Consider the following 13,371-nt stretch of genomic DNA (forward strand, 5'->3'; position numbering starts at 1 on the left):
GAATCACGTGATGGACTAGACCCAAACTAATAGACGTAGCATGTTGATCGTGTCATTTTGTTGCTACTGTTTTCTGCGTGTCAAGTATTTATTCCTATGACCATGAGATCATATAACTCACTGACACCGGAGGAATGCTTTGTGTGTATCAAACGTCGCAACGTAACTGGGTGACTATAAAGATGCTCTACAGGTATCTCCGAAGGTGTTAGTTGAGTTAGTATGGATCAAGACTGGGATTTGTCACTCCGTGTGACGGAGAGGTATCTCGGGCCCACTCGGTAATACAACATCACACACAAGCCTTGCAAGCAATGTAACTTAGTGTAAGTTGCGGGATCTTGTATTACGGATCGAGTAAAGAGACTTGCCGGTAAACGAGATTGAAATAGGTATGCGGATACCGACGATCGAATCTCGGGCAAGTAACATACCGAAGGACAAAGGGAATGACATACGGGATTATACGAATCCTTGGCACTGAGGTTCAAACGATAAGATCTTCGTAGAATATGTAGGATCCAATATGGGCATCCAGGTCCCGCTATTGGATATTGACCGAGGAGTCTCTCGGGTCATGTCTACATAGTTCTCGAACCCGCAGGGTCTGCACACTTAAGGTTCGACGTTGTTTTATGCGTATTTGAGTTATATGGTTGGTTGCCGAATGTTGTTCGGAGTCCCGGATGAGATCACGGACGTCACGAGGGTTTCCGGAATGGTCCGGAAACGAAGATTGATATATAGGATGACCTCATTTGATTACCGGAAGGTTTTCGGAGTTACCGGGAATGTACCGGGAATGACGAATGGGTTCCGGGAGTTCACCGGGTGGGCAACCCACCCCGGGGAAGCCCATAGGCTTTGGGGAGACACACCAGCCCTTAGTGGGCTGGTGGGACAGCCCCAAAGGGGCCTATGCGCCAAGAGAAGAAAATCAAAGGAAAAGAAAAAAAAAAGAGGGAAGAAGTGGGAAGGGAGGGGGACTCCTCCCACCAAACCAAGTCCAACTCGGTTTGGGGGGGGAGTCCTCCCCCCCTTGGCTCAGCCGACCCCTTGGGAGTCCCTTGGACCCCAAGGCAAGGTCCCCCTCCCTCCTCCTATATATATGGGGCTTTTAGGGCAGATTTGAGACGACTTTCTCACGGCTGCCCGACCACATACCTCCATAGTTTTTCCTCTAGATCGCGTTTCTGCGGAGCTCGGGCGGAGCCCTGCTGAGACGAGATCATCATCAACCTCCGGAGCGCCATCACGCTGCCGGAGAAATCTTCTACCTCTCCGTCTCTCTTGCTGGATCAAGAAGGCCGAGATCATCGTCGAGCTGTACGTGTGCTGAACGCGGAGGTGCCGTCCGTTCGGTACTAGATCGTGGGACTGATCGCGGGATTGTTCGCGGGGCAGATCGAGGGACGTGAGGACGTTCCACTACATCAACCGCGTTCTCTAACGCTTCTGCTGTACGATCTACAAGGGTACGTAGATCACTCATCCCCTCTCGTAGATGGACATCACCATGATAGGTCTTTGTGCGCGTAGGAAAATTTTTGTTTCCCATGCGACGTTCCCCAACAGTGGCATCATGAGCTAGGTTCATGCGTAGATGTCTTCTCGAGTAGAACACAAAAGGTTTTGTGGGCGGTGATGTGCGTTTTGCTGCCCTCCTTAGTCTTTTCTTGATTCCGCGGTATTGTTGGATTGAAGCGGCTTGGACCGACATTACTCGTACGCTTACGAGAGACTGGTTTCATCGTTACGAGTAACCCCCTTTGCTCAAAGATGACTGGCAAGTGTCGGTTTCTCCAACTTTAGTTGAATCGGATTTGACCGAGGAGGTCCTTGGATGAGGTTAAATAGCAACTCATATATCTCTGTTGTGGTGTTTGCGTAAGTAAGATGCGATCCTACTAGATACCCTTGGTCACCACGTAAAACATGCAACAACAAAATTAGAGGACGTCTAACTTGTTCTTGCAGGGTATGATTGTGATGTGATATGGCCAACGATGTGATGTGATATATTGGATGTATGAGATGATCATGTTGTAATAGAAATATCGACTTGCACGTCGATGGTACGGCAACCGGCAGGAGCCATAGGGTTGTCTTTATACTAACATATGTGCTTGCAGATGCGTTTACTATTTTGCTAGGATGTAGCTTTAGTAGTAATAGCATAAGTAGCACGACAACCATGATGGCAACACGTTGATGGATGATCATGGTGTGGCGCCGGTGACAAGAAGATCGTGCCGGTGCTTTGGTGATGGAGATCAAGAAGCACGTGATGATGGCCATATCATGTCACTTATGAATTGCATGTGATGTTAATCCTTTGATGCACCTTATTTTTCTTAGAACGACGGTAGCATTATGAGGTGATCTCTCACTAAAATTTCAAGACGAAATTGTGTTCTCCCCGACTGTGCACCGTTGCTACAGTTCGTCGTTTCGAGACACCACGTGATGATCGGGTGTGATAGACTCAACGTTCACATACAACGGGTGCAAAACAGTTGCGCACGCGGAACACTCGGGTTAAGCTTGACGAGCCTAGCATGTGCAGACATGGCCTCGGAACACATGAGACCGAAAGGTCGATCATGAATCATATAGTTGATATGATTAGCATAGGGATGCTTACCACTGAAACTATACTCAACTCACGTGATGATCGGACTTGGGATAGTGTAAGTGGATCATGAACCACTCAAATGACTAGAGAGATGTACTTTTTGAGTGGGAGTTTAGCATATAATTTGATTAAGTTGAACTCTAATTATCTTGAACATAGTCTAAGTCCACTTTGAATATATTTGTGTTGTAGATCATGGCTCACGCAAGTGTCATCCTGAATTTTAATACGTTCCTAGAGAAAGCTAAGTTGAAAGATGATGGAAGCAACTTTGTAGACTGGGCTCGTAATCTTAAGCTAATCTTACAAGCTAGAAAGAAGGATTATGTCCTTAATGCTGCGCTAGGAGATGAACCACCCACTACGGCTGATCAGGATGTTAAGAACGCTTGGTTAGCACGTAAGGAGGACTACTCAATAGTTCAATGTGCAGTCTTGTGTGGCTTGAAACCGGGACTTCAACGTCGCTTTGAGCATCATGGAGCATTTGAGATGTTCCAGGAGTTGAAGTTTATCTTTCAGAAGAACGCCCGGATCGAGAGGTATGAGACCTCCGATAAATTCTATGCTTGCAAGATGGAGGAAAACTCGTCTGTCAGTGAACATGTGCTCAAAATGTCTGGGTACTCAAACCGTCTAGCTGAACTGGGGATTGAACTCCCGCAAGAAGCTATCACTGACAGAATCCTTCAATCACTGCCACCAAGCTATAAAGGCTTTGTGTTGAACTACAACATGCAAGGGATGAACAAGTCTCCCGGCGAGTTGTTTGCGATGCTGAAAGTCACAGAGTCTGAACTCCGTAAAGAGCATCAAGTGTTGATGGTGAGCAAGACCACAAGTTTCAAGAGAAACGGCAAAGGCAAGAAGGGCAATTCGAAGAAGAGCGGCAAGCCTGTTGCCAATCCGTCGAAGAAACCCAAAGCCGGACCTAAGCCTGAAACAGAGTGCTTCTATTGCAAGGGTATGGGTCACTGGAAGCGCAATTGCCCCAAGTATCTGGCAGATAAGAAGGCGGGCAAAGAGAAATCAGGTATATTTGATATACATGTTATTGATGTGTACTTAACCGTCTCTCGTAGTAGTGCCTGGGTATTTGATACCGGTTCTGTTGCTCACATTTGCAACTCGAAGCAGGAACTGCGGAATAGACGAAGGCTGGCGAAAGACGAAGTGACGATGCGCGTAGGAAACGGTTCCAAGGTTGATGCAATCGCCGTCGGCACAGTGTCACTTCAACTACCATCGGGGTTAGTGATGAACTTAAATCATTGTTATTTAGTGCCTGCGTTGAGCATGAACATTATATCTGGATCTTGTTTATTGCGAGACGGTTACTCTTTTAAGTCTGAGAATAATGGTTGTTCTATTTCTATGAGTAACATCTTTTATGGTCATGCACCGAATGTGAGAGGATTGTTCATATTGAATCTTGATAGCGACACGCATATACATAACATTGAGACCAAAAGAGTTAGAGTAAACAATGATAGCGCCATATTTTTGTGGCACTGCCGGTTGGGTCATATTGGTGTAAAGCGCATGAAGAAACTCCATGCTGATGGACTTTTGGAGTCACTTGACTTTGATTCACTTGACACGTGCGAACCATGCCTCATGGGCAAGATGACTAAGACTCCGTTCTCCGGAACAATGGAGCGTGCAAGTGACTTGTTGGAAATCATACATACCGATGTGTGTGGTCCAATGAGCGTGGAGGCACGCGGCGGATATCGTTATTTTCTCACCTTCACTAACGATTTAAGTAGATATGGTTATGTCTACTTGATGAAGCACAAGTCTGAAACATTTGAAAAGTTCAAGTAATTTCAGAGTGAAGTGGAAAATCATCGTAACAAGAAGATCAAGTTCCTACGGTCTGATCGTGGGGGTGAATATCTGAGTTTCGAGTTTGGTACTCACTTAAGACAATGTGGAATTGTTTCGCAGTTAACACCGCCTGGAACACCACAGCGTAATGGTGTGTCCGAACGTCGTAATCGTACTTTGTTAGAGATGGTGCGATCTATGATGTCTCTTACTGATTTGCCGTTATCATTTTGGGGTTATGCATTAGAAACAGCTGCATTCACTTTAAATAGGGCACCATCGAAATCCGTTGAGACGACACCATACGAACTGTGGTATGGCAAAAGGCCAAAGTTGTCGTTTCTTAAAGTTTGGGGATGTGATGCTTATGTCAAAAAGCTTCAGCCTGAAAAGCTGGAACCCAAAGCGGAAAGGTGAGTCTTCATAGGTTACCCAAAAGAGACAGTTGGGTACACCTTCTATCTCAAATCCGAGGGCAAAGTGTTTGTTGCTAAGAACGGAACTTTTCTCGAGAAGGAGTTTCTCTCGAGAGAATTGAGTGGGAGGAAAATAGAACTTGACGAGGTTGTCGAACCTCTCATCCCTCTGAATGGTGGCGCAGGGCAAGGGGAAACCTCTGTCGTTGCAACGCCGGTTGAGGAGGAAGTTAATGATGATGATCATGAAACTCCAGTTCAAGTTTCTGTTGAACCACGCAGGTCGACGAGATCACGCACTGCTCCAGAGTGGTACGGTAATCCCGTCTTGTCAATCATGTTGTTAGACAACAATGAACCTGCAAATTATGAAGAAGCAATGGTGGGCCCAGATTCCAACAAATGGCTAGAAGCCATGAAATCCGAGATAGGATCCATGTATGAGAACAAAGTGTGGACTTTGGAGATACTGCCTGAGGGCCGCAAGGCTATTCAGAACAAATGGATCTTTAAGAAGAAGACAGATGCTGACGGTAATGTGACAGTTTATAAAGCTCGACTTGTGGCAAAGGGTTTTTCACAAGTTCCAGGAGTTGACTACGATGAGACCTTCTCACCCGTAGCGATGCTTAAGTCCGTCAGAATCATGTTAGCAATAGCTGCATTTTTCGATTATGAAATCTGGCAGATGGATGTCAAAACGGCGTTCCTTAACGGTTTCCTTAAGGAAGAGTTGTATATGATGCAGCCCGAAGGTTTTGTCGATCCTAAAAATGCTGACAAGGTATGCAAGCTCCAGCGATCCATTTATGGACTGGTGCAAGCATCTCGGAGTTGGAACAAACGCTTTGATGAGGTGATCAAAGCACTTGGAATCTTGTATTTACAAGAAAGTGAGTGGGAGCTCTGTGGCGTTTCTAATATTATATGTGGATGACATATTACTGATTGGAAACAACGTAGAGCTTTTGGAGAGCATAAAAGGTTACTTGAATAAAAGTTTCTCTATGAAGGACCTAGGAGAAGCTGCTTACATACTAGGCATTAAGATCTATAGGGATAGATCAAAACGCCTGATAGGACTTTCACAAAGCACATACCTTGATAAAGTTTTGAAGAGGTTCAAAATGGAACAGTCCAAAAAGGGTTCTTGCCAGTGTTACAAGGTACGAGATTGAGTAAGACTCAGTGCCCAGCAACTAATGAAGCTAGAGAGCATATGCGCTCCGTCCCCTATGCTTCAGCCATAGGCTCTATCATGTATGCAATGATGTGCACTAGACCGGATGTTAGCCTGGCCATAAGTATGGCAGGTAGGTTCCAGAGTAATCCAGGAGTGGATCACTGGACGGCGGTCAAGAATATCCTGAAGTACCTGAAAAGGACTAAGGAGATGTTTCTCGTGTATGGAGGTGACGAAGAGCTCGCCGTAAAAGGTTACGTCGATGCAAGCTTTGACACAGATCCGGACGACTCTAAGTCACAAACCGGATACGTATTTATTCTTAATGGGGGTGCAGTAAGCTGGTGCAGTTCCAAGCAAAGCGTCGTAGCAGATTCTACATGTGAAGCAGAGTACATGGCTACCTCGGAGGCGGCTAAGGAGGGTGTCTGGATGAAGCAGTTCATGACGGATCTTGGAGTGGTGCCAAGTGCACTGGATCCAATAACCTTATTCTTGACAACACTGGTGCCATTGCCTTAGCAAAGGAACCAAGGTTTCACAAGAAGACCAGACACATCAAACGACGCTTCAACCTCATCCGCGACTACGTCGAGGAGGAGGACGTAAATATATGCAAAGTGCACACGGATCTGAATGTAGCAGACCCGCTGACTAAACCTCTTCCACGGCCAAAACATGATCGACACCAGAACTGTATGGGTGTTAGATTTATTACAATGTAATTCACATGGTGATGTGAGGGATAGATTATTGACTCTAGTGCAAGTGGGAGACTGTTGGAATTATGCCCTAGAGGCAATAATAAATGTATAGTTATTATTATAATTCTTGTATCAAGATAATAGTTTATTATCCATGCTATAATTGTATTGAATGAAGACTCATTTACATGTGTGGATACATAGACAAAACACCGTCCCTAGCATGCCTCTAGTTGGCTAGCCAGTTGATCGATGATAGTCAGTGTCTTCTGATTATGAACAAGGTGTTGTTGCTCGATAACTGGATCACGTCATTGGGAGAATCACGTGATGGACTAGACCCAAACTAATAGACGTAGCATGTTGATCGTGTCATTTTGTTGCTACTGTTTTCTGCGTGTCAAGTATTTATTCCTATGACCATGAGATCATATAACTCACTGACACCGAGGAATGCTTTGTGTGTATCAAACGTCGCAACGTAACTGGGTGACTATAAAGATGCTCTACAGGTATCTCCGAAGGTGTTAGTTGAGTTAGTATGGATCAAGACTGGGATTTGTCACTCCGTGTGACGGAGAGGTATCTCGGGGCCCACTCGGTAATACAACATCACACACAAGCCTTGCAAGCAATGTAACTTAGTGTAAGTTGCGGGATCTTGTATTACGGATCGAGTAAAGAGACTTGCCGGTAAACGAGATTGAAATAGGTATGCGGATACCGACGATCGAATCTCGGGCAAGTAACATACCGAAGGACAAAGGGAATGACATACGGGATTATACGAATCCTTGGCACTGAGGTTCAAACGATAAGATCTTCGTAGAATATGTAGGATCCAATATGGGCATCCAGGTCCCGCTATTGGATATTGACCGAGGAGTCTCTCGGGTCATGTCTACATAGTTCTCGAACCCGCAGGGTCTGCACACTTAAGGTTCGACGTTGTTTTATGCGTATTTGAGTTATATGGTTGGTTGCCGAATGTTGTTCGGAGTCCCGGATGAGATCACGGACGTCACGAGGGTTTCCGGAATGGTCCGGAAACGAAGATTGATATATAGGATGACCTCATTTGATTACCGGAAGGTTTTCGGAGTTACCGGGAATGTACCGGGAATGACGAATGGGTTCCGGGAGTTCACCGGGGGGGGGGGGGCAACCCACCCCGGGGAAGCCCATAGGCTTTGGGGAGACACACCAGCCCTTAGTGGGCTGGTGGGACAGCCCCAAAGGGGCCTATGCGCCAAGAGAAGAAAATCAAAGGAAAAGAAAAAAAAAGAGGGAAGAAGTGGGAAGGGAGGGGGACTCCTCCCACCAAACCAAGTCCAACTCGGTTTGGGGGGGGGGAGTCCTCCCCCCCTTGGCTCGGCCGACCCCTTGGGAGTCCCTTGGACCCCAAGGCAAGGTCCCCCTCCCTCCTCCTATATATATGGGGCTTTTAGGGCAGATTTGAGACGACTTTCTCACGGCTGCCCGACCACATACCTCCATAGTTTTTCCTCTAGATCGCGTTTCTGCGGAGCTCGGGCGGAGCCCTGCTGAGACGAGATCATCACCAACCTCCGGAGCGCCGTCACGCTGCCGGAGAACTCTTCTACCTCTCCGTCTCTCTTGCTGGATCAAGAAGGCCGAGATCATCGTCGAGCTGTACGTGTGCTGAACGCGGAGGTGCCGTCCGTTCGGTACTAGATCGTGGGACTGATCGCGGGATTGTTCGCGGGGCGGATCGAGGGACGTGAGGACGTTCCACTACATCAACCGCGTTCTCTAACGCTTCTGCTGTACGATCTACAAGGGTACGTAGATCACTCATCCCCTCTCGTAGATGGACATCACCATGATAGGTCTTCGTGCGCATAGGAAAATTTTTGTTTCCCATGCGACGTTCCCCAACAATTTGTTCACCCACCGTAATATTTGCTATTTTGAGAGAAGCCTCTAGTGAACACTATGGCCCCCGGGTCTACTTCACACCATATTTTCAGCCTTACACTTTTAGTTCGTTGCACTTTCCACCTTCAGATCTCACTTTGCAATCAATCTTGAAGGGATTGACAACCCCTTTATAGCGTTGGGTGCAAGCTTGTTTGTGTTTGCGCAGGTACTCTGGACACTTGGCTTGATTCTCCTACTGGATTGATACCTTGGTTCTCAAAACTGAGGGAAATACTTACTGCTACTATGCTGCATCACCCCTTCCTCTTCAAGGGAAAAACCAACGCAAGCTCAAGAGGTAGCAGAGAAGAGCTCACGAAAGAGACAGTCATGGTTACACACTCAGTTGGCATATTTTAATTAAGTTAATTTCAAGTTATCTAGAACGAGTGTTAAATAAAGTTTCCATGTTGCCACATAACCGCGGGCATGGCTTTCCGAAAGATTTAATCCTGCAGGGGTGCTCCAACTAGTCCATCACAAATTATCACAAGCCGCATAGAAATCCTTGATCACGAAACTTGCGATCTCGTCGGACTCCTTAGTGGAAAACCTCAACTCTGAGATTACCCAAAGCTTCACTGGAATCCCGATGGACAACATATTTCGTAAAAGGTAAAACTAATCCAGCAAGGCCGCCTGACGTGTCGACGAACCCGATAGGAGCCGCGTATAGGACACGACCGGATGGGAAAGCCTACATGTACCAAACCTCGAGTTGCCCCGTGGTGGCCCCGCAGTCTGCCCTTTTTGGACCAGCACTCATGAGGAGCACTGGCCCGGGGGTTGATTAATTACTCCACGGGTGCCGGCGGGTCATATGCATTTATTAGTTATTAGGCAAATGTAAAAGCAAAGTTGGGCCTTGCCAGACCAGCTTTAATCTAAAACGAATTATCAAGGGGGTCCCCATAACAACCCCGATCGTGTTAGGAGCGCTCAATTATGGAACATAACACCGGTAGCCAAAACTAAGGGGGAAAAGGTGGAACAAAACACCAGGCTAGAAAGGTCGAGCCTTCCACCTTTTACCAAGTATATAGGTGCATTAAATTAATTAGCAATAATATGGTGATATAACAAGGAACCCATGTTATCACATGGAAGCAACTGGACCTGCAACTAGCAATGCTAACACATGGTTAAGCAAGCGGTAACATAGCCAATCAGTGGTTTGCTAGGTTGTGAACAAGTTGAAGGTTTTCATGGCAATGTTGGGAGGTTGATATTTAACAGGTGGTAGGCCACGAGACATAACGATAGAGACGGTAAAACTAGGATGGCAATGATAGTAATGGTATCTGGGGAAATGGTCATCTTGCCTGAGATCCCGCTTGGAAGAACAATGACTCCGTGAAGCAGACGAACCGATGTAGTCGAACGGATCCTCACACTCCGAAGCGGTCGGAACTCTATCGAGACGAAGAAACCCGGAAACAAGAATCAATCACGCGATATTCACCATGGCACATGCACGACAAGATGCAATCCACACATGATGCATGATCAGTTGAATACATGCAAGACATGGCATGACAATTCACAACAATCAAACACTACACATTAAGTGAAGTTCAATATGCAACGAGTTGCATATTGACGAAACTCCACATACGAATTATTTAGTTCTATCCTGATTAGGTACACGACAATATTAATTATGGTTAACCATGGCAAGAGGTGAAGCGTAATTAATCTACCTATCTAGGCATTTTAAATGAGGCCGGAAACGATTTATAGCATCTCCAGACTGACCTCATGCGTTGATTTATAATTTTGTCCAGATCTGAACTAACACGTTTTAATAATTGTTAAACAGCAAAAACAAACAGGTTCACATGATTCTACGCATCGTTCCAATCAATTTACACATAGAGAACATCTCCAACGGAGCTACGGTTCAAAAGATATGGTCACCGCAAGGTATGATGGCATGAATGCAATATGTATGCAATGACAGTCACAAGCACCCCAAAACATACAAACAGCAATATAATATGAACCTACACAAGATTCTAAGCAAGTTTCATATAGGACACTGATGACCCACAAGTATAGGGGATCTATCGTAGTCCTTTCGATAAGTAAGAGTGTCGAACCCAACGAGGAGCAGAAGGATCTGACAAGTGGTTTTCAGCAAGGTAATCTCTGCAAGCACTGAAATTATCGGTAACAAGTAGTTGTGTGGTGAGATGATTCGTAGAAAGTAGCAAGTAGAAAGGGTAACAAAGGTGCAGAAAAATGGCCCAATCCCTTTTGTAGCAAGGGACAAGCCTGGACAAACTCTTATAGGAGGTAAAACGCTCCCGAGGACACATGGGAAATTCTGTCAAGCTAGTTTTCATCATGTTCATATGATTCGCGTTCGCTACTTTGATAGTTTGATACGTGGGTGGACCGGCGCTTGGGTACTGCCCTTACTTGGACAAGCATCCCACTTATGATTAACCCCTCTCGCAAGCAGCCGCAACTTCGAAAGAAGAATTAAGACAAACTCTAACCCTAGCATTAAACTAGTGGATCCAAATCAGCCCCTTACCGCATAAACTAGGGTTTAAGCTTCTGTCACTCTAGCAACCCATCATCTACTTACTACTTCCCAATGCCTTCCTCTAGGCCCAAATAATGGTGAAGTGTTATGTAGTCGACGTTCAAATAACACCACTAGAGGAAAAACAACATACAACACATCAAATTATCGAACAAATACCAAATTCACATGACTACTTATAGCATGACTTATCCCATGTCCTCAGGAACAAAAGTAACTACTCACAAAGCATAATCATATTCATGGCCAGAGAGTTAATGAGTAGCATCAAAGATCTGAACATATAATCTTCCACCAAGTAATCCAACTAGCATCAACTACAAAGAGTAATTAACACTACTAGCAACCTTACAAGTACAAATCGGAGTCGCGAGACGGAGATTGGTTACAAGAGATGAACTAGGGTTTGGAGATGAGATGGTGCTGATGAAGATGTTGATGGTGACGAGTCCCCTCCGATGAGAGGAGTGTTGATGATGACGATTGCGACGATTTCCCCCTCCGGGAGGGAAGTTTCCCCGGCAGGATCGTCCTGTCGGAGCTCTAGATTGGATATGCTCAAGTTCCGCCTCGTGACGGCGGAGAATCCTCCGAAAAGCCTCCTCCTGATTTTTCTAGATCGAAACCCTTCTTGTAGCAAAAGAGAAGAGCCAGAGGGCCACCAGGGAGTCCACAAGCCCCCTAGGCGCGGCCAGGGGGGAGGCCGCGCCTAGCAGACTTGTGGCCTCCTGCTGGCTCCCCTCTGGTACTTTTTCGGCCCAGTATTTTTTATAAAGTCCAAAATAAATCCTCGTTGATTTCACGGCTTTTGGAGTTGCGGAGAATAGGTATCTCAAACTTGCTCCTTTTTCAAGCCAGAATTCCAGATGCCGGCATTCTCGCTCTTCATATAAACCTTGCAAAATAAGAGAGAAAAGGCATAAGTATTGTACCGTGAAGTGTAATAACAGCCCAAAAAGTGATAAATATCAACATGAAAGCATGATGCAAAATGGGCGTACCAGACACGACCAAAACGGAGCAACGGTTCAACAAATACAAGGTACACAAGAAATAGTCATAATCTGTCAAAAACAGCAACATGGCATTTTCCACACCCTAAAACAACAAGCTACATAAATCTAAAATGCTCAAACAAGGCATGAGCCAATAGTGGTCCAGATGCACTACAACATTCTACTAATAACATCTATCATGGCAGCATGGATCACTAGGAAAAGAACTCTCAAAATGGCATCTCACACACGACCCCCTGTGGGTCCGCTCGACATCAATCGCGTCAGGCCGACGAGGCCGGGTATCCCATGGCCACGTGTAGCCTGAACCCATCCGCTATTCCCGGAATTCCTTATTTGACGCTCTGTGCGTTGCCGTGTCGAGGCTTCGCACAGGGCACCCAACTAGCGTTTGGTAATGGGTCAGCCCGTTTACATGCCAGCACCTCCGGTTTTGGGAACCTTCTAGAGGTTTTCATCCGGTTTTGGGAACTTTATGGAAGATTCCCTAAACCGGTTTTTTATGTTTTCTTTTTTCTTTACTCTTTTTTCTTTAGTTTCTGTTTTAAAAAGGTTCTGGATTTGCAAAAAATGTTTTGAATTTTTCTAAAAAATCGGAATTTGAAAAAATCTTTCGGAATTTGCAAAATGTTCTGAAATTTAAAAAATGTGCCAGAATTTTAAAAATGTCCAGGAACTTTTAAAAATGTTCCAGAATTCATAAAAATGTTCTGAATTTGAAAAAATCTTCCAGAATTTTAAAAAATGTTCTGATATTTTTAATAAAATGTTTCGAATTTGTCAAAAGAAATGTTCCGAAATTTGAAAAATCTTTGAAAACTTTATAAATTTTATGGAATTTGAAAAACGTTCCAGAGTTTGAAAAAATGTTCCGGAATTTGAAAAATGTTCCGTAATTTAAAAAATGTTTCAGAATTTGAAAAAATGTTCTAGAATTTTAAAAATCTTCAGGATTTCGAAAAAATGTTCCAGATTTTAAAAAATGTTCCAAAATTTGAAAAGCGATACGGAATTTAGAAAACATGTTATGATATTTTTTATTGAAATGTTTCAGATTTTTCAACTGCTCGTCGCTAAATTTTTTTTTTTCCAGAT

This window comes from Hordeum vulgare, chromosome 6H (assembly GCF_904849725.1).
Source record: "Hordeum vulgare subsp. vulgare chromosome 6H, MorexV3_pseudomolecules_assembly, whole genome shotgun sequence".
In the NCBI taxonomy this organism is placed as follows: domain Eukaryota; kingdom Viridiplantae; phylum Streptophyta; class Magnoliopsida; order Poales; family Poaceae; genus Hordeum; species Hordeum vulgare.